At 45.5% G+C, this 27496-nt stretch overlaps 1 protein-coding gene across 1 annotated transcript in view; it reads left to right on the forward strand.

Annotated features, from left to right (window-relative positions):
* Positions 1 to 27496, forward strand: part of BACH2 (BTB domain and CNC homolog 2) — a 396258-nt gene that overhangs the window by 207101 nt on the left and 161661 nt on the right. Inside the window, exon 3 of the mRNA XM_070073780.1 lies at positions 19699 to 19847. The gene's annotated coding sequence lies outside the window, so the exon portion shown is untranslated. The remainder of the gene's footprint in view (positions 1 to 19698; positions 19848 to 27496) is intronic.

The following is a 27496-nucleotide window of genomic DNA, read 5'->3' on the forward strand; positions in this document are numbered from 1 at the left end:
CTGCCTGCAGGCTGCCTGGCGCTGGTCTACAGAGCCCCGGGGCAGGTCTGATTCTACAGGAAGGAATGAGAGCAGAACGGAAGCTCTTGTGCCAGATGTGTAAATATTAAAATGTTGTGAACCAAGCTGCCAAGCTGGTTGCGTAAAATGCATCCTGTTAGTCCGCCTTGCGATGACTTCTCAGAAGGCCGGGTTTCAGGAGAGAATTCTCAGGCTCCCTGGAGTTCCCAGGGGGGGATAGTGTAGCATGGCAGGGGCCAGTCTACCTACCCCACCCCTGCTTTCCTGCTCCTTCCCCTGGCTACTCCCCCATCCTGCAGGGGCTCTTGGTGTGTGCACAGGGACACCCCAGCCTGCTCGTCTGAGATGCCCTCACCTTTCTGTAACCAGTGGTCCTTTGGCCATTCACCATTCACTTTGGCATGGCCCACCCAGGGGAGAAAGAACCCAAGATAGAGACCTCCACTGACCCTGAACCTGGCTAGGGACCACTCGGGTGGGAAATTGCAGAGCATCGCAGTGGGAGCTCACGAGTTCAAGGCAAGGTGGGAGTCAAGGGTTCCTCGGCCAGGCTGAAGGAGGGCAGGGCCCTTCCTATCTGGATGTAAGGGCTGTGCTGCCAGTGGGGCATTGAAGTGGAACCTGCTGGCCCCTGTCTGGGTGCCCAGGGCAGCTGGGGGCCTCTGGGCTCGGCTCGACAAGCTCAGTGCTGGCGATGCAGTCAAGGAAGTTGCCCTGAGTCTTCCTGGTTGGCTCAGCCTCCTGTCCCAGCTGTGGCGCTGCTCGCTTAGCCCAGCCCTACCTCTCCACCCACCCCGGATCTCTAAGCTGCCACCTGGGGACAAGGAAGCGGCATTGCCTGGCCGTAGAATCAAAGGATTGTCTCAAGGAAGCAGTGAGGGATTGTTAACTCTTGCGTCACTACCACGCGAGGCCCCCGTGATCCCTGAGATATTTGGGAGCTGCGGAAGGATCCACGTGTCCATCAGAAGGCCTGTGGTGGGCGTGGTCCCCTCTGTGCCACTTTCTCCATGACTGTCCAGGCCACTCAGACTCTGCCTTCCTCGTTGTCCCTGTCTCCAAGCACGGAGAATAATGAAGGCCTCTTTCTAACGGCGTCAGGTGGATGTGTTCAGGAGCGATGTGCAGATGCCAGCCTGACGAGCAGCCGCAGGATCTCCTCCAGACCTCTTGCAGTAGACTTCATGTAACCCTCCAGGAGCTTTTTTCTCTATCACCGGGAAATCTGATTCAGATTTCCCTAAGTTGACAGAAAAGCGTGAAATCTGTTTCTAACAGATGTTCCCGTGACCCCCCCAAAACGTAAGCGAGCGGCTTGATGACAGCGAGACAACCTGTTTACACAAGGAAGTACTTAAAAAAGCAAACAAGGAAGCCTCACCCCGAGCAGTCACTGTGATCAAAGTGCCGTCAATTATTAGGGTGTAAAGGGAACTGATGACTCAACTTAGCACCACCGCGGTCTCCAGATTTCAGTTTCGTAACAAGAGTTTCTTTTCAGGAATATTCTTCATTTACACACAAATCCGATTTTCTTTCTAAAATGTTTCTCGATTTTTGTCAAACCGAAATACCAGGATCCCTTCAAAAGATGACTCCGATACCCAGATTATGCTCAAGCCAGCGTCGGGCCGATGCGGCTTGCCTGGGAGAGCTGAGGTGTTGACTCCCTGGGATCTGGGTGCCTGAAGGGAGAGACAGGTGTTCCACGCACTGTCTTCTGGCTCTCTGTGCTTCTGCATATCCCCAGTCAGTCAGCTGCAGCTTAGAAACTTGCAGACCGCGTGGCGGCCGAGAAGAACTTTCTGAATCAATCAAAGGGTGGTATTTTGATCCTTTCGTAAGCCTGGGTATTCTGGGCAGGTATGCACTCAAATCAGTGACTCATGGGTCAAGATGCAAAGCCGGTCTCACACAGGCTGCCTGGAAATCAGTTTTTAAGCCTGAAGCAACGTGTAGTCCAGTTGAAAACAAATTATACTTCGTGTCCAATTGAGCAATTGTTGTGAAAGTAAGCACCACAGGCTGTCCAAGTAATAATGCATACTAAGAGTTGGCAAGAAGTGGTTAGTGGAGATGACTACGTGAAGAAGCCTAAGAAGTCTCTAGTGAAAGGCTGATTATTTTGTAAGGTTCACTCAATACTTTATCATGTGGTTTCCCATTGTAAAAAAAAAAAAAAAAATCTTTAAAGGCTCTTCTTTGAGAATGGTGAGGCCAGACCCTGGGGCATTCTCATCTAATGGTGCCCATTCAGACAGTCCCAAGGGGACAGGCAGATGACACGACCCGTGTTTGTAACACCACTTCTATGAAGAATACACTCATGTGTCACGGAATCCTAGAGTGACCTTGTGTCCTCAAGTCATTCTCTGAGCTGTCAGGGAGAGTGGGAGACAGCAGAGCTGTGACTCAGAAGCAGCAGCATCACCCATGCCAATGGAGGAGGAACTCGCAGCATGGGCTCTGGTACTTATACTGCAATTTAAGTCCTACATTAACGTGTCAGGACCTGCCTGTGCTTTGAATACTTGAAAATACTAAGACTCTAATCCACCAAAACAAAACAAAACAAAACAAAAAAAAATCATACATACAAAAAACTGTCATAATAAACAATACCAGCAAGTTTGTAAGATAAAAAGGTCAATGTAAAAGTCAATCTTATTTCTTCACATTAGCAGCAAAGCTTTCTGAAAATGAAACAAAGTGAACAGTTCCATTTACAATAGAATGAAAAAGAATGAAATGCATAGGAACACTTTTAAGAAGAGAAGCAAGCAGGATAAACCTCTGCCTGGAGCACCGGCATCCTGTATGGGCACAGGCTCCTGTCACAGCTGCTCTTCTCACCAGCCAGCTCTCTGCCAATGGCCTGGAAAAGCAGGGGAAGCTGGCTTCTGGCTTCAGACCAGCCCAGCTCCAGCCGGGTGGTCATTTGGGGAGTGAACCAGCAGATGGAAGACCTTTCTCTCTGTTTCTCCCTCTCTGTGTCTGTAACTCTGCCTTTCAAATGAATAAATAAAATCTTCAAAAAAAAAAAAAAAAAAAAAAACAACCTAGGCCGGCGCCGCGGCTCACTAGGCTAATCCTCCGCCTTGCGGCGCCGGCACACCGGGTTCTAGTCCCGGTCGGGGCGCCGGATTCTGTCCCGGTTGCCCCTCTTCCAGGCCAGCCCTCTGCTGTGGCCAGGGAGTGCAGTGGAGGATGGCCCAGGTGCTTGGGCCCTGCACCCCATGGGAGACCAGGAAAAGCACCTGGCTCCTGGCTCCTGCCATCGGATCAGCGCGGTGCGCCGGCCGCAGCGCGCCGGCCGCGGCGGCCATTGGAGGGTGAACCAACGGCAAAGGAAGACCTTTCTCTCTGTCTCTCTCTCACTGTCCACTCTGCCTGTCAAAAAAAAAAAAAAAAAAAAAAAAAAAAAAAAAAAACCTGATTAGTCTCCACGGAGGCTAAAAGTCCTAAAGGAATCAGATACGATGAGGATTCAGAGAATGGAAAATGATGTTGGATCTAATAAAAAGAAAACAAAGAAAGAGAAGAAAAAACTGTAGAACACATGGAAAGAGACTAAGAAAACCTGAATAATTGAATGGCATCCAGTGTTCATAAATCATAAGATGTGAAATGACAATACTTTCCAAACTGATCTACATATTTAACACAATCCCTTTTAAAATCCCAGCTAGCTGTTTATAGAAATTGACAAGTTGATGTACATTTTATATGGAAATGCTAAGGACTTAGGTTAGCTAGATCAATCTTGAAAAAGAATGCAGTTGGAGAATTAAGTATTTCCATACTTAAGAACATACTGTAGGGCGATGGTAATCAAGACAGTGTAGAGTTGGATACCATGTAATTACTAAATGGACAGTGAAGTAGAATTTAGAGTCCATAAATAAACACATTTTTGGTCAAAGTTGATTGGCAAGAGTGCCAGTATGGTTTGATGAGGAAAGAATAGTCTTTTCAACAAATGGTGCTGGGATAGATGAATATTCATATGCCAAATGATGAAATTGGAACTCAACCTTTCACAATATATAAAGATTAACTCAAAATGTATCATAAAACTAAATATAAACACAAAAAATCATACTCTTAGAAGAAAACACCAGAACAAATCGTTGTGAACTTGGATTAGGCAATGGTTTCCTAGCTATGACACCAAAAGAAGAGGCAAAAGGGAAAAAATAGAAATTCATCAAAATTTAAATCTTCTACGCTTAAAAAAAAAAAGAAATTGGGGGAAAACCCCATGGAATGGAAGAAATATTTTGCAAATTATATATCTGACAAAGGATTTGTACCTGAAGTAAACTACTACAGTTCATTCAAAAGACAACCTGGTTAAATAATGGACAAAGGATTGAAATATACATGTCTCAAATGTATACAATTTCCAATAAACACATAAAAATATGCTCGCTTCACCCCCTTAGGATGCCTGAAGTCCAAAAGACAGGTAGTAATAAGTGTTGGTGAGGATGTGGAGAAATGAGAACATTTATGTAGTGATGGGATTGTAAGATAGTACAGTCACTTCAGAGAACATTTTTGGAATTTGCTCCAAATGCTAAATATGGGGTTTACCATATGTTGTAGTATATTAGGCTTCTCCAGAGAATCAGAACCAAAATTGTGTGTGTGTGTAGAGAGATAAAAAGAGAGATTGACATTGACATTAGCTTACTTTAAGGAATCATGTGACTGTGGAGGCTGGAAGCCCACCATTGGCAAGGTAGACCAGCAGGCTGGAGACCCATGGAAGAGTTGATGTAGACGTGGGAGTACAAAGGCAATCTGCTTTGTGTGACAATCCCCCCTTCTTCAGGAAGATCAGGCCTTTTTCTTGAGGCCTTTGACTGAGATGAGGCCCACCTACATTTTGGAAGGTCATCTGCTTTACTCAGAGCCTACAATTGTGGATGTTAATCTCATCTAAAAAATACTTCCACAGCAATAGTCCTATGTGGTTGACCAAACATCTGGATACCATGGTCTGGCCAAGTTGAAGTAAGAAATTAACTATTACACTCAGCTATTCCACTCCCAGGTATAGGTCCAAGAGAATTGAAAACACATGTCTAAATATGTCTAGCTGTATATAAATGCTCATAGCAGCATTACTCATAACAGTCAAAAAGCACATATGTCCACCAGCTGATCCGTGGATGAACAGACGTGCTATGTGTGTATAATGGATTATTATCCAAAAAAAAATGAAGTAGTGATTCATGCTACATCCTGGGTGAACCTTGAAAACACACTCAGTCAAAGAAGGCAGACACAAAAGGCTTTATGTGAAAAATATGTATAATAGGCAAATCCATAGAGACAAAATGTGGATGAGTGGTCAGCGAGGGTTAGGGAGAGGCAGAAGTGGAGAGTAACTGTTAAGGGTTCAAGGGTTCTTTTTGGGGTAACGGAAATGTGATATTAGATTGTGGTGGTGGCTGTGTAAGTCTGATTATACCCAAAACCACCAAACTGTACTCTCTAAAGGTATGAATCTTATGGTTTGCGAATTACTTCTCAGTAAACATATTAAAAGATAACCAACACTGTAAACATAAATAATCTTGCCTAGCTACTCACAGCAGCACAGAGATCTCATCGAAAATGCAGAATGAACACTGTGTCCTGTATGTGGAAGTTAGGGAAGTGGGCAGCACCATTTGCTAGACCCCTTCCATGTCTCAGAAGCTGTGTTTGTATCAGCTCATTCTGTCTTCCCTTGAGAAAAGAAAAACCCTGTGGGTTACATTATCATCCTTTATTTATCCAATCAGGAAATTGAGTGCTTGTTCCCATTACTTGGGCCAAGTCCATCAGCTGGGACATTGGGATTGGGTCCAGGTCTGGCTTTGGTCTCTTTCTCGGTCCTGTTATACCACATTGCCCCTACAGGAGAAACCCAGTCCTGGGCTGAGCAGAGAATGGTAGGACCTGCTCAGAGTGAGTGGGCAGATTATTCCCAAATGGCACAGGTATGAGAGGTTTGCAGGATGCTTTTGAAGAAAAAGCAAAGGAATCAGATTCAAAGGGATGATTGCAAAGAAAAACACCAGGTTTAATTTTTTGAGAATGTAAAGGTGCCACCGGGGACCAACAAGGAAAGTGACAGGAAGTCAGGACTACAGGATCCAAGAGGACAAATTGAAGAACATCAGGTAGAGCAAGCATGCAACAGTCTGGCAGAGAAGTAGGTGTGCCCAGAGCAGCTGCTGGCTGACTTGGTGAGAGGCACAGTCGTGTTGACACTGCGTCTAACCCAAAGCCAGGCAGGGACAGGAACGTTCATGAAGCTGAAATAAGAAAGGTCATTTCTCATCCAGTCATTACCATGGCACCGGAGGGTTTCACCCTGGGATCCCTGCAGACCGGGATCCAGAACAGGGGACTATAGACAAAGTGAACTCTCTTTGGAATTCTTTTGTAGACCGTTTTCACTCCACGTTTACCAGTTCTTAGGGGATGCCTGGATAGGCCTCAAAGCATCCTTGTGAATATGCATCTTTGTCTGGAGGACAGTCATCGGTTTCTCAGAGATCTATGGCAGGAGAAAGGTTAAGAAAGTATTTAGATGTTTCTGTTAAAGTGCTAGACTGATTTTCTGGCTGTTTGACAGATTGTGCTAAATGGTCTGGCACTCCTGATTTTTGGAATAAAAACGAATTCTTGGTGAATGATCTCACAGCCTGCAGTGCAGTCTGATTCTGCCCTGGCATTTGATAGAACTTGTTAGGGGATTAGGTAAGACAGGATGTTGGTACATTTAGGGTCATTAAACCTTGAAGGGAAGGCAGGGAAAAAAAGGAAATCTTGCTAAATATATTGTGGAGTTGGACTGAATGCACTAAAGGACACTCTTTGTGCTCGGGGCCAGAATTTTTAAACCCTGCTTAGAAAGAAACTGGAGTGATGGCGCTTAATCCATGGAGATGAGTGCACTGGTTTAAAAGAAAAAAATTGCCTCTCTTTCCAAGAAAGACTGTTTTCCTTGTCCTTATATGGAGGAGGTGTGGAAGCTGGTGTTATCCTGAGTTGCATAACATTCTTTGTTAGTGAATACAACTAGTGTTGAACTTAGAGAAACAAACTAAAGCTAGCTTTGTTCCTGGTAACTGATGTTCTCACAGTTCTGGTTTCTAGCACGGGAGAAAAAAAGAAGAAATGCCACAGAGAATTAATATATATAAAAGGTTTTGTTAGATAAAATGCAGCCCCAGAAGTTTTACTTCCTACCTGTCTTTTCCTTCAGTCTCTCTTTGGTCATTGTTGTAGCTTTCTTGATACTTCCTTTGGATTTACTGTATAGAAAATACCCACTTAAAAGTGGACAGGCTTTTGGTGCAGAGGTTAAGATGTGGGTTGGGATACCCATGTTCCATATCAGAGAGCCTAGCTTCAAGTCCCGGCTCCACTCCCATTTCTAGCTCCCTGCTAATGCAAAACCTTGGAGGCATCAGTTGATGGTTCAAGTAGTTGGGTTCCTGCCACCCACGTGGGAGACCTGGATAGAGTTCCAGGCTACATACTTCAGCTTTAGCCCAGTCCCAGTTGTTGCAAGATTTGTGGGGAGTGAGCCAGTGGATGGGAAATTCTCTCTCTGGTTCTCTCTCTGTCTTTGAATAAAGTAAATAGATAAACAAGTTTTTTTTAATGTATTTAATGGATAATGGTGATGGTTGCCTAACAAAACAAAAGTACTTAATACCACTGAACTGCATACCTAGAAATCATAAAATGGTTAATTTAATGTTTTGGATATTTAAGGCTAATAAAAGATGTATCAAATAATAAAGAGAGAAAATCCATTTGCCTTTATGGTTTAGGCTGTATGTCAGACTCTTTCCTGTGCACAGTATGCAGATTAAGTAGCAGGCAGCAGCTCATCCAGGAGGGAAGTGCTTGCTTTAGCACTGTGTGGTCCCAGCGCTACTGCCCACTGGCTGCAGAACCTGGATCCAGCATCTGGTAGCCGATGTTGAGCCCTCGACAAATGCTGCCTTCTCCTTCCTTCCAGCCTCACATCACAGTAACGTGAGGAGGCTGAACTGTGTGGTCTTCCAGGGCCCGCTGGGCTCTGCTCATCCACAGTTTAAACTCTCTCTGTAGAAAAACCTGCAGGACAGCATAAAACCCGCCTCTCTGTGTGAACCCATAGCAGCTTCTCCATTTCCCCATTCTTTCTTCTCCCCAGCCTGCAAAGACTCATCCGTGAGCTTGGATGTGGGAAGAGAAGGCAGGAGGGAGAGAGGGTTGAGATGGTGTTGGGTCAAGGGACGGAGGAGGAGCCTGGCCTGGCAGTGACATCAACAAGATCGGGGCTGGCTCTGACAGGGTCCGATGGTCTGGGGGACAGCAAGACCTAGGTCTGTAGCCCTGGATCCTCCAAAGGGGGTGTGGACCTCAGCAAGATGAAGCAAATTGATTTTTATACAAGGCAGATGGTGGGAACATAGAGACAGATCCAGAGAAAGAAACTGAGTTCATCATGCGAGGAAGAAGCCGCAGGAAGCAGGGCCTCTGGGACTGCATTGAGGCACTGGGGGTGGCTGTTAGAGAGGAGGCCCAGGGCAGATGTGCCATCAGTCTCCAGGTAGGGCTTCAGCTAGGGGCAGACAAAATTGGGCTAAGGTGTTGAGGGCCTGGAAAGGGAGGCAGTCCTCAGAGTCAGTGTCTGTTCCCTCTTTATGCACCTGTCACTGCGCTCTGCAGACACAGTCTTTATTTATGTGTTCCTGTGCCGGGCACTCTTCCAAGTGCTGTCTATCAGAGGTGCACAAAGGAGAGGCTGGGTCCCTCCCTGCCACTGTGGTCTCAACATAGATCCAGAGGGGAGATGGGTAATGACTCAGCAAATAAGCATGTGGGTTTGGGTTGTCCCCCAATGGAAGGAAGCAGGGTGATATGTTGCTGTCAGGGAGAGGTCAGAGTGTAGTTGCAGCAATAGTGTTTGAACTAGACCTGGTGGAGGAGATGGAACCAGCCAGGCTGAGAGAAGGAGAAAGACAATCCATGCAGAGAGATGAGCAGGTGTTGAGGCCAGGTGAGTCAGGAGAAGGGGCACCAAAGTGTCTCAGTGGGAGAGCAGGTAGAGAGCAAGGGGGTAGGTTTTATTCCAGGAACAATGGGAAAATTGAGAGATTATAAACAGGGAAGTGATATGACTTGAAGATCTTGGTGGTTCCTGTGTGGACTGTGGTTTGCAGCAAGGTATATAATAAAGAGTCAACCCAGCAGGCCTGGAACTGCTGAATTGAGGACAAGCTGCTTGCATGGATGGCACTTGGCTGACATCTGGGACCTTGCACTTCCGGAGTGTTCTCATCAGCCCCTAACTGATAAGGATGCCTAAACCATTTGGTCAAAACAAATGTGGTTTATACCAAGCACCCACGGCCCTCCTAGGACTCTGGAATTTGGTTCCATGCCAGGCAGAGAGTGCTCTCCAGTAAAAACACTGGACACAAGCGTTTCTCATGAGCTTCCCTTGTGGACAATTATCTTGCTCTCATCACAAGTGGATACTGAAGGAACTCAGCCTGGACAGGGACTCTTGGAAGCTTGTACCCGGTTTCTCCAATGTCTCCCCAGTCACCAGGCTGATACTGCTCTGTATCTTTCACATCCTAAACCACCACGGTGAGTGTGGCATATGCTGAGTCCTTCCCAGTGAATGACCTGGCCTGGGGGTGATCCTCAGGCCCTTGAACACCAGGGAGGAGTTGAAAGCAGAGAAGCCAGTGGACCAGGTGAGAAACTATGGCAATGGCAGTAGAGGAGGAAAAGAGTAAACAAATGGGACATAAAAGTAATTTGAAGGTGGAGTTGGCAGTGAGAAGTGAGAGGACGAGGCAGGGAGAAGTCGCTCATAGGAACAGCTGGGTCAGTGGCAATGCCTTTTCCTGAAATGCTGCATCACACTCCTTTGAGATGCCAGGTGTCTCACCTTTCTGTAAGGATATTGCCCAGTTGTAGGACGTCCCTTGCCCCCTGCTGCAAGGGGACACCACCAGCCTTGTGCGGGGTCAGCCAGTGGCACCTTGCCTTGTGGGAGCCACCGGAGACCCACTTGGCACCCATGTCCTTGTAACCTGGAAATCAAGGGACATCTGATTTTGGCAGACAAGGCTGGCAGGCAGGTGCAGCTGCCCTAGAAAGGGCTAGGACTTGGCAGATTTTTCTGTCTAAAAATGATGCAGTGGTAGAGGTAAATTTCTCAGAGAGAAGGAGGCCAAGAGCGCTCAAGAGCCCAGACCATGTGTGGATCCTAGGAGCAGGCAAGGAAGGCAGAGTTGATGCCCATTCAGGCTCTCTAGAAAATCATATGAGGCTTAAAATTCACCTTGAATTTTGGTCCTTTTTAGTGGGCCTAATAGGACTTTCTTTTTTCCAAGTAACCACAATACAATAGAAAAAAACTTTTAAAGTCTAATACACCTCATGAAATATAACCATTTTAGAATGAGCAAGCTAATTGACTGTTTTTACACAAGTAAATTTCTCTAAGACCTTTAGTTTTGTCACCTTACTTGACCTTTCACTGGTAGTACATGGGGTAAGTTGTTATGTTTCCTTAGAGGAGGGGGATGCCTTCTCTCCAAATCATAGTGACCAGAAGTGCTGTATGGAAAAGGGTATGGGGTGGATGTTGTGGTGCAGCTGCTTAAGCTACTGCTTGGGGAGCCCATATCCCATATTGGTGTGTCTGGTTCAAGTCCCAGCACATCTGCTTCTATCCAGCTTCCTGCTGATGCATCCTGGGAGGCAGCAGGTAGGGACTCAAGTATCTGGGGGTGTGCCATCCGTGTGGGAGACCAACATGGAGTTCCTGGCTCCTGGCTTTGGCCTGGCCCAACTCCAGCTGTTCCCAGGCATTAGGGGAATGAACCCACATATGACAGATAAATTCTCTCTCTCTCTCTCTTTCTCTCTCTCTCTCTCTCTCTTGCTCTTTCTGGGCAGGGGGGTCTGTGTTACTCTGCCCTTCAAGTTGATGACAAAAAAATGTTTTTAGTTAAAAAAAAATGTTTTAAAGCTTGGATGCAGATCACAGATAGTCTTGCAGTGTGACCTTGGATGAGGTGCTTTACCAGCCTGGACAGAGTTAGGTCATCCACCCATGGGCTAGTAACACCTGTAAGATTCCTAGCACAGTTCCCGACAAATAGTTCTCAATAAATGAAAATCATCGTGATTATGATGATGCATCGCCTCAAGGGAATATTCTGGTTTTTTAGACAAAGTCTACAGAACACCCCAAATTATTTCAGGTTATGTCTTTTAAACTCTAGTTTATTTTCAGCTTTTTGTCTTCACCGAATTGTGGCAAATAGTTCTGATCGTACCAGTTTTGGACTGTAGAGGCGAAAACCTGAACATCCTCCTTGCTGTTTTTGTGAACTCCTTAAATATCAAAGAAGAGAATTTTCTAGTTGTGGTTCTCCAACTAGAACAGCTTGGTCCTAGAACCTAAAAGGTGAAAGTGGAAACTTTCAGAGTTGTTTTATCTCAATTAATTTTCTCCATCCTGCCTGACATGGGTGTATTTCCTCCCCTCGTCGTTCTCTGTGGCAGCAAAAGAGCACGCTTCCTTGCATCACCTTCCCATGCCAGTAGAACAAAACACAAAAGCCACAGCCTCTATGATTCACAGGTCTTTTGTTTCGTATGATTGACTGTTTAAATTCTGTTTGCAAGGTAGAGTTTTTCAAAAATTCATCTGTAGTTTCCCAACAATTCACATCAATGGACCCCTTTCTTTTTAAAACCCTTCTGTCTATAAAACGCTGTTTGCTCCATTTAGTGTTTCTGAATATGACTAAGGACTCCAGGGACATTCCAGTTACCATATTTGTCACTAAAGCTGTCACCAAATTTTTCATTTTACGTTTTTTCAGCCTGCGCCCCAGCAGGACATTTGAGTTTTGACCGTTTTCACAGATAACAGTCTTCAAATGCCATTTGTATTTTTGGACCTAAGTTTTGAGCTCTTACTTTGTTATCTGACCACTGTAAATTGTCATTGTCCTCAAGCCAATGAGAGAACATGAAGGGTACACACACGCATATGGGTGTGGGTATCTGTGTAGATGTGGAAGGGTCATTTATTAGCCCTAAAAACTGCCAGTCTGGGGCCGGCACTGTGGGTAGCAGGTAAAGCCGCTGCCTGCTGTGCCAGCATCCCATCTGGGCACCGGTTTGAGTACCAGCTGCTCCACTTCTGATCCAGCTCTCTGCTATGGCCTGGGAAAGCAGTAGAAGATGGCCCAAGTCCTTGGGCCTCTGCACCCTCTTGAGAGACCTGGGGGAAGCTCCTGGCTCCTGGCTTTGGATCAGCGCAGCTCTGGCCATTGCAGCCATCTGGAGAGTGAACTAGCAGATGGAAGACCTCTCTCTTTCTCTCTCTGTCTCTGCCTCTGACCCTCTGTAACTCCACCTTTCAAATAAAGAAAATAAATCTTAAAAAAAAAAAAAAAAAACCTGCTAATGTGACTTTGGATAGGGGGACCAGAAGTAGTGTTTTTAAAGGTGGGAAAGTCAGATTAGCTCATGATGTCATCTGTGTACAATCCCATTGGGACGCTGAGCAGAATCCCATTGTTTTGCTTGGTGAATCTTTCACTCCACATGATCCGGCTAATACAGAGAAGAGAATTAGCTCAGAAACTCTGTATTCCAAAGCTTGATTTGTCCCTGTCCTTGGCATTTAGGCCATCCTGGATTCAGGATCATAACAAGAGCAGAAAGCAGTTGTGAATATTTTGGTTTGTCTTCTTTGCATCACTTGAAATCCCAGGGAGGTGGGCAGAGGTGACAGCAGACAACTGACAAGAGAACATGAGGCGCTGAATGGTAGATTGGAAACGCAGGAAGCCACTTAGGAAGTATGCTGTTGGTGCTAGATGCGAGATGTTGATTAAAAGACCTCCAGCGGTAGTCTCCTGAGGGAAAGCAAATAGGGCTTTGCTCATCACCTCCTTTTAAAGTCGCTAAGAAAATTCCAGCTCAGAGTCAGGTTGTAGGGATAAAGAATGCCATCAGCCTTGCTTACGCGAGAAGTACATTCTAGAAAACCTGATCGTTTCCCGACCAAGTGGTATAAACATTCCCTTGCCCACTGTTTACAGCTGGAAACTTCCTTATGCATTTTATGACTGCTGCTGTAATTAAATGCCATTTTCTCCTTCTGGGCTTCAAGAAAACAGGTCTCAGTGAGTTTTTCTTTTAAGTGAATTTAAGATTATGCAAGAGGGAATTACTTACAGATAATTTCCCATATCTGGGATATGCTACTTTACTTGTAAGGGAATGAATGGTAACCATTCAGATAGTTCTTTTCAAACTTTCCCGCAGCTTCTCTAACAGTAAATATGAAGAAATGAAAAAGCAGTGCTTTCATGCTTAGTGTAGCATTACCATATCTCCTCACCCACCTTTTCCTAAGAGCAGTCTGGTGAGCCACTTCAAGATGTTGTGAGGTCTTCGGAAATCAATCTAGCCGAAAAGCACCAGCAGGGCAGGAAGCGTCCAGGACTGAGAGGTTCACCATGGTTTTGAGACACTTCGATGGTGCCTGGCACGCAGGAGGAGTTGAGCAACCACTTGCTGAGTGTTGTCCGATAGGCTTCTGAGGTCTGAAGTGCGTCCACCAAAGCTGGTATTTGAAGCAGTCCAGAGCTACACTGTCCGCTAACCACGGACTGCATGTGGCTGTTGTAACTTAAAGCCATTGAAATTGGTTAAAATTAGAAAGTCAGTTCCTCATCGTACTGGGCATGTTGCAAGTGCTCAGAAGCCACATGTGGCTGGAGGCTGCCATATTACCCATATTACCCATATTACCCATATTACCCGGGGCCAATCCTCAACTTTTCATCATCAAGTTGTAATGGACACTAGTACCAGCCAAAGTGAGTGGCCCCAATCTTTTTTGAGTGAAATTTCCATGTGACCTTGATGTGTGCTCATAACCCACAAAAAAAGAAAAAGGAAAAAAAAAAGAAAGAAAGAAAAAGCCCTTTTACATCTCTCCCCACACCATGGGACTGTAGCCAGGACAGCTGGATGCCTACTGGGTGGCCATTGTTGTCAGACTCATCCACACAACAGTGTGACTATATACTCCTATTTGGCTTTCCTGATTGTTAAAGTAGTGAAACATTGGGACCAGTTTAAGCTCTTCTAGAACCTTCTTCCTGTGCCCTAGAGGCCCTGGCCATTTCCCTGTTCTTCCTCCCACCTCTCCTCAGTCCAGCAAAATGAGTGAGTTCATGTTTCCCCCACCCCCAGGGTCTGCCCCAGCACCCTAAGCCTCAGACTTCTGGGTACAGACCTCAAGAAGACCTTGAAGCCATCTCATCCAGTCTCCTCATTTTACCCAAGAAATCAGTTCCCAGAGAGTCACTCAGCTAGTCTGTGACCAGTTTAGAAATAAAACTCAAATCTAACCTGGTCCTTTTTGCTGTTGTCATTGACACATCTTTTAGTATCAGTTTCCCTAACTGTGAAATGGGGATTGATAACTTTATGCCTCCCAAGGTTGTTAGTAAAAAGAGAAATGGTGTGTAACATTTTTCTGTTTAGCTTACAATTTACAAAAAAAGAAAAACACTTCTTGTATGCATTGTCATTCTAATCCTCAAAAGAACCTGCTGCTGTGTTAGAGGCAACGAGTGACCGGCCCAACAAAGCAAAACTACTGTGGGGTAAGCCTGCATCTCATGTGGGTTGGAAAACTATCAAATCTTTTGTAAATGCAAGATAACATAACCATGTGGCACTACTAGCTTTTAGCTTGTGGCATTGAGAGCAATAACTTCATTCAAATGATCCATTTTTTTTTTACTTTGAGAATATGCCAGTTGCACAGACTTTGCCTCAGCATTGAAACAGAAATGGGCTGCTTCAGAGTATTTTTTGAGATGAGAGAATCCAAATTACTAATTAGCTTTACAAGCGCTAGTTGTACAGCTTGTGTATCTGAAGAGCTTCTGGTAATCATTTATGTTATTAGTGGTGGTTTGTTTTTTGTATTTTCCACCCGAGCAGTTAGGCCCTTTGGAAAAAAAACAAAGTGTACTCTTTGAGGGGTCATTTCCTCTGTTACCACTTTATTTTTCACACCCCATAGTCCTGGTGTGCTCAAACAACTACCCATATATCTGACTGTGGCCAAGAAAAGCCATGTCAGCCATTGTGTGCACTTCGACCATTGACAGGGAGAATGCTGCTAAACTTACACAGAGAAGCCACAGTGAAGGAGAGGGTCTCCTTTGGATACGGCTTGGGCCTCTTGATCATTTTTGTCAAAATTTTAATTTTCATCTTATTGGAAAGACAGAGGCAGACAGAAATTGGCCATTTGCTGATTCCCCCACTAAATGGCCACCATTACCGGAGCTGGGCCAGGCTGAAGCCAGGAGCCTCAAACCCAGTCTCTCAGCTGAGTGGCAGGGACTCAAGTATTCCAGCCATTATCTGTCACCTCCTGGGGTCCACACCAGCAGGAAGCTGAAATTAGAAGCAGAGGAACTAGAACTCTAACCGGGCGCTCTGATACGGGGTGTGGGCATCCCCAAGCAGCGTCTTAACTGCTGCACCGAGTGCCTGCTCTACTTTGATCGTTTTGATAGAAGCGATCCTTTTAGACAAGAGTATTGGGAGAGATTGATTTCACTCATTCCCAAAATAATTTTGACAGACTTTTCGCTCCCACCCCCCCCTCAAACCACAGCTATTTTATAACATGTATGCATGCAAAAATTGAATTTTTAGATAAATTCAGTTTACAGGGGAAGAGTGAGGTTGTTTCATCCCATATAACAAAGAAATATCTCATTATTTTCTTTTATCACCATATGGAAATCATGGCATTGTCTACATCAGTCGTCCTGTAAGTTTAAATACACATTAAGGGGGAAAGAAAGAAGCATTATCAGAAGAAGCTACACTGGAAAGGAATGTCAGTCCTTCACACTCTTCATTTGCAGTGTGGGCCCTGCAGGATGGCTCGTGCAGAGGGGACATGAGGAGCAGGAGGGGTGTTCTGTCATCCACGAACTGGGGACTCGAGAGACCGCAATCAGTATGCACACGCACACCCACAGAGTGTCTTCAGGAAGCGTGCCCCTCAGGCACCCAGAGATCTGGAAGTTTGCCAGGAAAGAGATGAGGACTCCAGATGTGCACATTGATACCAGGCTGTCTAGGCCAAAGGAATAAGGAATGTGCCATAATGCATTTGCATGAGGGTGTCCAGACAGTATAACGAGGGTGCAGATTCATAAGCCAGTGCTACAGTTTGGTTACCTAGGTACCTGTCGCCACTTTCAAAAATCTACAGGCAGGCAGTGTGGATGAGAATAGCTGCAGATTAAAGTTACAAAACTGCACAAAAAAAGAGGAGCATGGAGCTATGCACGGTGCTTTGGCAGCCTTAATTTGTAGTAGTCACACTGGGGAAGGATGGGTTTATGCGTTTGTATGATTGCTTTTATAAGTGTATTTTGTGTCTTCATGTCTTGCTTCTTGTATCATCTCTTCTGTGTTGTATCAGACTCTGATTTTTATTAATTTATTTGAAAGCAGAGTTATATAGAGAGAGGGTGAGAGAGAGAGAGAAATATCTTCCATCTACTGGTTCACTCTCCAAATGACCACAATGGCCAGGCCTGGATCAGGTTGGAACCAGCAGCCTGGAACTCCGTCTGCATCTCCCACATGAATGGCAGGGACCCAAGCACTTGGACCATCTCCTGCTGCTTTTCCAGGCACATTAGCAGGGAGCTGGAACAGAAGTGGAGTAGCTGGGACTTGAACCGGCACTCGGCACTCATATGGGTTGCCAGTGCTGCAGGCAGCAACTTTAACCCACAACGCCACAATGCCAGACCCGTGTATCAGACTCTTAGCTCTTGCTCCCAGAGACACAGCTTCCTTCCTGTCAGCATGGGACCTTCAGTGGGTTTGCCATCATCTGGAGTTTGCTTGGCCATCTTTGCCAGTTTCTCTGCATCACATCAATGCTGTGATGGTGCTGACAGAAGAGTGAAAAGGCAAAGTGTATTATGCATAGCCAGACTTGGCCTCATCTTGGTACTGAAGACACTAGGCTCACATAGATCTTTGAGATCCCAAAGCTCAAATTCCTCTGAGCATATTAGACATAAGAAGGTGGAAACACATGTTTTCATGTGTGCAGCCACACCTTTTGATACCGATGCACTCAGCACCAGACGAGATAAAGCATGCAAGGCCCCTGTACCAGGTTGACCATGCCGTGAGCACACGTGCAGGTCACCTTGCATTCACCCGTCTGACTGGAGTTTGTCTCAGTCTCTTTTCTTTTCTCTGAGGCTATGCTGAGAATGAGCAAAATATCCAAGAAACAGGAGACAACCAAAAGGAAGGGGAACACAAGGCCTCCGGTTCCAGCCGCTGACATTTCAGCCTGCAAACAACCTGCAGTTTTTCTTCTCATGATTCTATGTGAATGATTTCTGACCTCCCCCACACTCCTTCCCTGTGAAGACCCCCAGGGACAAGTCACACCTCCCCCCCAACTCCAGACTGGGTCTGGCCCAGATTTGGTGGGGAACCCACCTTAATCCCATGTCTCTTCCATGCGGAAAACAGCAAGCTGCTTACTATATACAGAAAACCAAAGGACAGTCACCTGGGAGGAGTCGCCCATGACTGGTACTGTGTGAGATGTGGGGGGCACAATGTACCTCTCTGTGCCCGTGTTCCAGCTGGTGAACTTGACTCACCAGGCACCCTGCTGCTGGAAAGAGGGCAGATGGTGCAGTCTTTCTAGAATGCCAGTCATAACCCCTGAAGTTGATGCTCTTTCACTCCGGAATTCTTGTTTGGGGTACCTACCTAAGAAAATGTTCAGAAAGGCAGACAGTTTGGTGCTCAGCTGTCTCCCTCCAAATGTTATTTGCTGTAGCAAAAATGCAGAGCCATCAGTCTCTTGCCCACTGGCTGTCATTTTAGTTATCTGACCTACCTCTGCCTCCACGGGCATGGATGCACGAGAAGACACCCTACCTAGTGCTCATTGTGGGGTGAAAACATTAATCTGTCTTACCAGGAAATGATGTGACATCAAATATCTGAATCTCTCTTCACTTCTAAAAGTTTGCTTACCGAACAGAAGCGATTTCTAAGATACATTGATTTAGTTCCTTACAAAATAGGAAATAAATAAGCATTAGTTAACCTTTAAAAATAAAATAAAAATGAGAAAAATGGTTAAATTAACAAGATGCATTTCTGTGGGGTAATAATATTACATAGATATTTAAAAGCATGTTTTCTAATACTTTTTAATAACTTGGGGGAAATGCTCATATAACACATTTTATTTAATAATTAAATGAAAAAGTAGAAATAAACACTGAATATGTTTGTGGATCTGCAAAGAATATTGGTCCACAATCCTTTATGTCTGGTGTTTTTTTTTTTTTTTTAATTTATGTTTGTTTGAAAGTTAGGGAGAAAGGGAAAGAGAGAGATCAGTCTTCCAACCACTGCTTCCCTCCCCAAATAGCCACAAGAGCCAGTGTTGGTCCAGGCCACAGCCAGGAGCCTGGAGCTCTGTCTGGGCTGGGTTGGTGGCAGGGACCCAAGTACTTGGACCATCGTCTACTGCTTTCCCAGGAGCATTAGCAGGGAGCTGGATCAGAAATGGAGCAACCTGAACTCAAAGCAGTGCTCCAATAAGGGATGTCACTCTTGCAGATGACAGCTTAGCTCACTGTCTCAATCCTCTTGACCCCTATTTCTAAATCCAGAAGAGGTTTTTGAGTGGGAGGATGGGAAGAAACTTCTTGGATAGAAAAACCTGGCTTGGTCTAATATAAGCCTTTATTTTATCTCACTTAATAAGAATAAACAACTATTTTTTGTGCTTAATTATTTAATATGTTCAGTTATGGGGTGCTGCTGTCTCCCCTTATAGGACATTATGTAATAAATGGTAGTTACAGCATAAAACTCTAGGAAATCCATATAATTTTGAATTCAGAACCATACCTGGCCTCAGGAGTTTCAATAAAGTGGTTATGAGCCTATAAAACAAAATTTCATTAGTGGTTTGTCAGTGTCAAGATTACCATATATTATTTTTTTTCTTGATGCTTTTCTGTGTTTTCCAAATGTGGCTATAATATGCCTGTGTTAATGTATCATCAGGAAAAAATGAGTAATTTAAAAACATCATATTTGAGGCATCAGAGAATCATCTTATTTCAGGCAGAATTCTCAAGTTAATCACTTGCTTCATGCGTCTTGTCTAGTTACGATAGCCACGTGTGTCTTACACCGAGATGTCCCCATTTGTTGAAAGAAAGCATTCATGATGTGAAATAGAGAAGGAGATAACAGATTGGAGACTGATCCGTCTCCAAGCTGCTTTAGGAGTCAGGAGAATTCTAAACAAAGCACCTGCGGGAATAGGACTTCCCACTGGGTGGAGCCTGGGCACTGGGGCCCATAGGTGATTTTATGATGTTCTGGCTTTGTGACTTGGTGAAGAAGCAGACTTAGTGTCCAGGTCCTAGAGAACAGAGTGGGCAGTAGTGAGATCACAGGAAGCAGTGGGGATTATTCCCAGGCCAGGTTTCCTCTGCTAATGGACAACTCTTCTCTCCTACCCAGGTGGACACTCACTGACCTCTCAGAAGGTGGCCCCACAAAGCTTTGGGGTCCATGTCTGAATGGATTGCTGTAGCCTTCTCATCTCTCCCTTCGCCCAGTCCCCTGCATCCTAAGACTCAAAGCCAGCACAGGACCTGGAAGGATTATATGTAAGTTTTGACCAAAGGTTCTCGTTCTTCACTAAGCAATTCTGACCATTTTCTTAGGCAACAAATAGCCCAGGTGCAAACAGCTCGCTCTCATCTCTTTCAACCAAGTGTCTCAAGAGTGAGAAGTGAGGAAAGGAGAAAGGGTTGCAATCTGCACATTGCTGCTCCCTTGATTCTTAAATCTTAGCTTGCAACAGACTCACCTTGGGGGGCTTATAAAAATGCAGGTTGCTGGGCCTCCCATCCAGGGTTTCTGACCCTGTCTCTCTGATGTGGGCCAGCAATGTGCTTTTCTGACAACAGGTTCCCAAGGGATGCTGATACAGCTGGTGTAGACACCCCAGGTTGGGAATTGCTGCTTGACCCCCGGTGTGAGCAATAATGGAAGAAAACCAATACCATTCACTGGTGATACGGAATGCCTTACTTAATACGTGCACTGTGTCTCGGAGTTCCCAGGCCTGCGTGGTGCCTTCCCATTTGAACACCCAGCCACAGAGATGCCACTACTCCGTGCCAGCTTTCTCTCACAGTTGCTGGGACCAGTCATTCTTTGCCCTTGGTTTCCAACTGGTGTGACTAATAGCGCTGCTATTAGGCTTAAACAAAGGCTCTGGTCCTCTTGCAGGTGTGCCCACCATGCTTTTAGATACACTCAGAGGGGAAAATCTTTTTCCCCCTAGGTTGGGCAACATATTGTTCCCTTTCATGGTGAGTCATCCTGGTATTATCCCTTCCTCATAGGCTTAAATGGGACTTGATTGACAAAACACATGTGAGAAGGGATGCACACCTCCAATAAACAGCCCAAGTCAGCAAAACCAGATTGGGGTTTTTTTTTTTTAAAGTTCTCGGGATTGACTTTTTTGGGGATCAGCATGTTGTGTGAAGTTTAGAACAGGCCAATCGCCTGTCTCCTGAGATCAGGTGTAGTCCATTGTCTATTATTAGCAAAACATAGAAGAGTGTGGTGAAACCAGCCCACGCTGGGTTATGTGTGACCATACACCTGTGGATGTACCAAGGGATCTTCTATTGCCATAGAAAAGCAATGCATGGACTTTGAAACATTTTGCAGGCAAGTAAACTTCCATTTTCTGTGAACTTTTTGGTATGCGCCTGTGAATATATGTGTCATTTGTGTATTTCTGAGCTTTCATTGTAGGAATTTTAAACAACATTTCTTTCTGCTGTTTTCTTGAGTTGATGTGAGTGCAAAAATAGTCTGAGTGATGCTGTCCAGGAAATGTTTGAGAAATTTCTGGGCATTTTAAATCTGTGGCTAAGCACTGTGATTTATAACATTTTACTTGGATATGGTAAATGTTATCATTCAAAGTAGCACTTAGGATTTACAGTTCTTTTATTATAACGCTCTGGAATTGAAAATAATTGCTGTTAATAAAGCGACTGCCAAGCAACTCAGTAATGAAGCGGCATGTCTATTGCCTCAACACGAACCACGCCAAAAATTCTGGGATGGATTTGAATGCCTATGTTTAAAATAAAACTCACAAAATTAGAAAAAGAAGACCCAAAGCGATGGGTGATGCAAAGAGTTCTAGAATGGAATTAACCCAGGGGCTCTCTTCTGGGGCGGGGGGTGGGGGAGGCTGGCGGCCGGCAGGGCTGTGAGTGATGCTGGCTAATGCCGCGACCTCCCGGAGGGCAGCATTGCTGCCTGGCTCTGCTGAGATTTTCTGCAGGGCGTTTTGGGAAGAGAAGGGTCTCAGCGTCTGACTCATCTTCAGCAGTGAGTGAAAGGCGCGGGGCTTGGCTGTGTCCTGCTCTGCCATTCTGCGAATCCTCACAGCTACACCGCAGGGTTCCCCTAGGCTGACTTTGCGGGCGGTCAGTCAGTTTCCTGTCTGTAGGGCAGGGGAGGAAGAGACTGCTGTGCCTCTTCAGGTGGCTCCCAAAGCCTACAACAGACCCCTCTGACCCAGTGCGCATCCACCTGAAAACCTGGGCGGGAGCGGGGGAGGGGAGAAGCCGCCGTGCTTTCTGCTGCGTTTTGCTGTGAGCCTACAACTGCTCTTTAAAGTTTGTTAATTTAAAAATAACTGATGTCCAGATAGTATGGAGATTCCAAAAAAAAAAAAAAAAAAAAAAAAGGAACAGAATTACCCTAGGATCCATCCAGCACTTCTACTTCTGGGTGAATACCCTGAAGAAATCAAAGTAGGGATTTGCACAGGTAGATAACTGTCCACTGGTGTTTGTAGCCACATCGTTCATAGTAGCTGAAGGTTGCCTGTGAATCACAGGGCAGGGTAGTGGGTGACCTGTAGTCCTATGAGGACCATGCAGCATGGAACCCACTAGGTTAGCTCATTGGCCCTGCTTTTTATTCTGCGTTTCTAGAAAGTGGGCCTAGGAGAGCAATCAGCAGATCTCATGGTGCCTACTAGCCGAGTTTTCTCAAGGTCTCCTTCATTACCTTCAGGCCCCACCCCAGGGGCTGACCAGGAGACCTTGGAATTCTTGAAGAGCACTATAGAAAGATGCATAGCTTGAAAAAGCCCAGGAACCACCCTTCTGAATTATCTGGCTTTCTCCTTAAGATATCAAGGTTGACAGACTGATTGATTTGATGTGAAAGTTGGAAAGATACATAGATTTCCCATCTGCTGATTCACCCCCAGCCCACATGCCCACGGAAGCCAGTACTGGGCCAGGCTGAAACCAAGAGTGAGACACTACATGTAGATCTCAGCAGTTCAGTATGGAATGCAAATGTCCCAAGCAGCAGATTAACCACTGTACCAAATGCTTCTCCCAAGATATCAACTGTGTGTGTGCGTGTGTGCGTGTGTGTGTGTGTGTGAGAGAGAGAGAGAGAGATACACAATTATATAGTTATGTGTTTGGCTCTAAGAAAAAAGGATAAACAAAACCAAAAAAAGAGGTAAAACTGAGTCACCAGTTGAAGTACAACATATATATAAATCAGTCCCCTCATTCTCACACCAGGATTTGCAAACCTGCTTAGAAAGAAAATCTACTATTTTCACGTAGCAAGTGGAGACCAGGGCAAAAAATTTCTGAGTCAGTTGCTATGGGGTTCTTCTAAGATTAAAAAAGGTAGAGGTGGGGGAAGGGATCAAAGATTGAGAGGGAAAAGCAATCCAGGCCAGCAAATACAAAGAGAGAAGAAAGTACAAGGCTTAGTTTGTAGCTTTGCCATCCACATGGACCTTCCAGAACCCAGCCTAGAGTGAAATGGCGTGGATGTAGACTCTAAGCAAAATGTGAGTTCAGAGGATGTCATCTTTCCCCCGAGAAGACCATCATCCACATCGAGTGACGTAAGGTGGAGAAAACCCACACAGACAGACCCCTGGGGGCTGTGTTTCCTAGGAATCAGATTGCCTGGTTTCAGGCACTGAATTCATGTTTACTGAGGGCTTAACTATCTGGAGCCTAACTAACGAGAACCCTAAGTTAGCTAAGCATCCTTCCTCACCCCTAGCCCATCCCCTCCCACACACCCCACCCTACCACACACACCCCACTTCCCCTTTTCAGAGATAAAGGTTCAGAAAACAAGATAGCTTTGGTTTTTAGTAAAGAGGGGAAATACGCCCTGGAGGATATTTGTAGCTGATGTCACTGGCCTGCTGAATCATAGAGAATGGCTGAATATTTTCAAATTAGGGAAAGACATTGCTTTGGGAAGACTGTCAACAAAAACATCTAGCTACCAGAAGACTGAAACAAACAAACAAAAATCTTCTTGAGCTCAAAGAGTCTAATTAACTGATGTTTTATTGTGCCTATTTTTGTGCCTTACCAGTAATCTAAAAATGTTGGTCGGGGATAGAAAACCAAACCATTCCTTTTTAATCTTCTTGAGAAACTGCAGGTTTGGTTTTTAGCACCTTTCCAGTGCCGGCGTTTAAATGTGACATATTCTGTTTATGTGTTGAAGCACTCTAACAGTTTTGAAATTACTGATTTTAAGAAGACTGAATCAATAATTTTATGAACCTCAGTATTTAGCTCCTGTTATAGTCATTGGAGAACCATTGGCAGAGTTTTGAAGCCAATTCTGGTTTTGGGTTTTTTTGGTTTGTTTTTTTAAGAACGTACAATATGATTCCTTGTAATGGATTCAGTTTCACATTTATATTCTACTCCAGGCATCATAAAAATTAATTTTAATTCTCTGGGTAGTCACCAGTGGTACAGTAAGCTACAATATTACCAGCGTGATAATATACATTAATATATAAATCAAAAATTTCAAACAGTATCCCCTCTGAGTCTCCAGATAAACTAAGCTATATTGTGTTATACCATCGACTACCAAAAGTGATAGCAGTTGTTACAGAAGTTTATCCATTTATTCTTTTTTTTTTTTTTTTTTTGACAGGCAGAGTGGACAGTAAGAGAGAAAGACAGAGAGAAAGGTCTTCCTTTGCCGTTGGTTCACCCTCCAATGGCCGCCGCGGCCAGCGCGCTGCGGCCGGCGCACCGCGCTGATCCGATGGCAGGAGCCAGGAGCCAGGTGCTTTTCCTGGTCTCCCATGGGGTACAGGGCCCAAGCACCTGGGCCATCCTCCACTGCACTCCCTGACCAAAGCAGAGGGCTGGCCTGGAAGAGGGGCAACCGGGACAGAATCCGGCGCCCCGACCGGGACTAGAACCCGGTGTGCCGGCGCCGCTAGGAGGAGGATTAGCCTAGTGAGCCGCGGCGCCGGCTCAGTTTATCCATTTATTCTAATAGTTTCCAATCTGTTAATCTTTGTAGAAATGACTTTTTGGATGCACCAGTGAAGTTCTCCCTGGGCCCTAATTTAACTCAGGGAACCGTAGCATCTGTTGCCAAGGGCACCCCTTTGAATTTCTCAGGGCCTGGCATCAGCAGCTTTTTCCAGCTGCAAGGTGCACAAAGCATATGTCATGAGGAAGAGGAGGATCTCTGCTCTTCTGCCCTAGCACGGTATTTGCAAAGCTTTGGAGAAGGACAGGATTGTTAGTCCTTGTAGTGCTTGGCTGGAGGCTATGATCTGTTACTTCCAGCAGATTTGTTGCCTATATCCCATGCCTTATTTGTCACCAGGTCATTGTCACCTTTTATCAAAACAGGAGCAGCTATGTTTCCTTATTATCGAATTAATGTATATTTATTCTATATAGTTAGTATCATAATAGAAATGAAGAAAGAAGAACATAAGTTACCTGTGATCTAGCTACGCAGATACACAGCCTACCTGGCAACTCATACTTTTGTATGTTTTTCCAGAGTTTTTTTCAGCTAACCCACTATTTCCAGATCTACAGGCGCTGTTCTGGACTGATAAATCTCTCACGTTGATAGCACTGGGAATGAATTCTTTCATAGGACAGTGACCTCTCCAGTGTCCTACGAAGGGCAGATAGCTGCATGAACACACCCGCATCTCTGGCAGATGGAAATTTCCATCAGTATTTTTACTTCTATATTCTGTCAAGAAAAATGATCTGCGTAGCCCTGCAGAGTCTGAGTGGGCCTCCAGAATCAGGAAAGAAAGATTCAATGGTGTGCACCAGGGTTTTGGTGTTAGGTCAAGTGATCGTGTTCTAGTCATTAACAGTCAGCAGTCAGTGTACTGTAAGGCGGTTTGGCAGAAATGGGAAAAGTTAATGTAGCCAGATGGCCCCATCCCCTCATCCACAACCCAAACAGAGGGACTCCAGTACATCTCTGGGTTTACAGTTGTTGGGAACAAAGTCCCGTTCAAAGATACACCTTCCTGTGCCGTAAACCAGAGTTCTCCTTCAGCTTTGCCTTCCGTATCCCCACTCAGAGAAGCATCTCTTCAGATTCCTCTGGGGTGGTCCGGTAACCACTTGAGTTGGCTGAAATCTCCGTCCTCCCTTGAGAAAGCACTCGGCCTTCAGCCTGGGGTGAATCCCACCACTCAGCCATGATTAGGAAGCCTTTGAGCTCCAAAAGAAAACCCATACAGGGGCTGGCACTGTGGCGTAGCAGGTAAAGCCACTGCCTGCAATGCCAGCATCCCATAGGGGCACTGGTTAGAGTCCCGGCTGCTTCACTTCCTATGCAGATCTCTGCTAAGGCCTGGGAAAGCAGTAGAAGATGGTTCAAGTCCTTAGGTCCCTGCACCCACATGGGAGACCCAGAAGAAGCTCCTGGCTCCTGGCTTTGGATCTGCACAGTTCCGGCCATCACTACCAACTGCAGAGTGAACCAGCGGATGGAAGATCTCTCTCTCTTTCTCTCTCTCTTTGACTCTCCTTCTCTCTTTCTGTATCTCTTTCAAATAAACTAAATCAATCTTTAAAAAAAAATATATAGAAGCTAAGGGATCATTAAAGGGATCATCTGAGAAGTGTCATACAAGTGTCACCTGTACAAACTCTTAAGTCAGTGAGGTAGGCAGTATTTGTCAGCAACTTCTAGAAGCAATTCTATGTGTTTTTCTTACATCGTCTGGATTTGGCGTTAGTTATACCTGGGTCTTGTCATCCCCTGTACCAGGCTCTAGTTTCCTTGAAAGCAGAGACTGCATTCCTTCAGCTCCCTTGTGTCCTTAGTTGGAATGGGGACCCAGGAAGTATTGACTGGAGCGACTGTGTCTGTGGCTCCTCGCTGACAGGTGGCTGAGCGTGCCCGGCCCGGGTCCCCATGTTTCAGCTTCTTCCTCCAACAGGGGAAGGGCGCTGTCTTCGCTGAGTGTCCCCGGCCGTGTGTAGTGCCCCGGTTGGGTACAGGTGTGGGGAAGTGGTGTACAGTACTTTGATCGGCCCCTGGCGGAGAAGATGCTCATGTGGATAATGAGAATGGGGTTCTTTGTCTTTACTTTCAGTTTGACCACCTTACTGCAGTGAGTCATAGCGCTCACGGGCACGTCGCGTAGCCCGAGACTGGCCCTCGGACTGTTCATGACTTTGTATATCTGAATTTCCCCTTACATTAACAGCCGGCATTTGTCATATAATTTCAAGAACACGCCACAAGTTAGTCGGCTTTGTAGTGACATTGAGATTAACTTTCTCTAACCTAAGCCAGTGAAAACTAAAATGCTCCTCACCACATAAAAAGTTTTGCTTTCGCTGTGTTCAGACCCCTCCCACCTTGTCACAGCACAGTCATTTGGAGTGTGATTTGGGGGCGGTGTGGTGGTTTCTCAGTGGTGTATGACCCACTTTTTTGTAATACTTAATTGCCCGTGTTTTTACAACACGAGTCAGAAGTTCGGGCGGTAGTGGACTGTAACTTCAAAAAGGTTTTGAGAGACATCGCATCGGTGCTGCTCGGGCCCCGTGCATCTCAGAGGAAGGTGCTGGCTCTGCAGGGTCCGTGTCAACTACCCGAGGATAAGAGAACCTTCCCTCTAGTTTCTGGATAATGAGCAAGTCCACAGGTAAAGATGCCTTCCTCAAAGTTGGCTTTTTGTGGCTTCAGTTCTTTGTTGAGCTGGACTTGGAGGTTGTGATGGCCAGGTGCTTGCGTGTTGTGGTGGTTTGCGGAGGGCTCCGAGGGACGAGCCTTTGAATGCGCACCCGGAGACTTTAATGACTTCTGCTTAAAAATCCGACAAGATTGCGATCTGATCTCTGATCTCTGTCCTGGCTGTGCTCCTTGGCAGATGATGACATCCTTGCCATCGGTTTTGTTTCCTTATTTGCTGTCAGCGTGG

The sequence above is a fragment of the Oryctolagus cuniculus genome, chromosome 5, assembly GCF_964237555.1.
Source record: "Oryctolagus cuniculus chromosome 5, mOryCun1.1, whole genome shotgun sequence".
Classification (NCBI taxonomy): Eukaryota; Metazoa; Chordata; class Mammalia; order Lagomorpha; family Leporidae; genus Oryctolagus; species Oryctolagus cuniculus.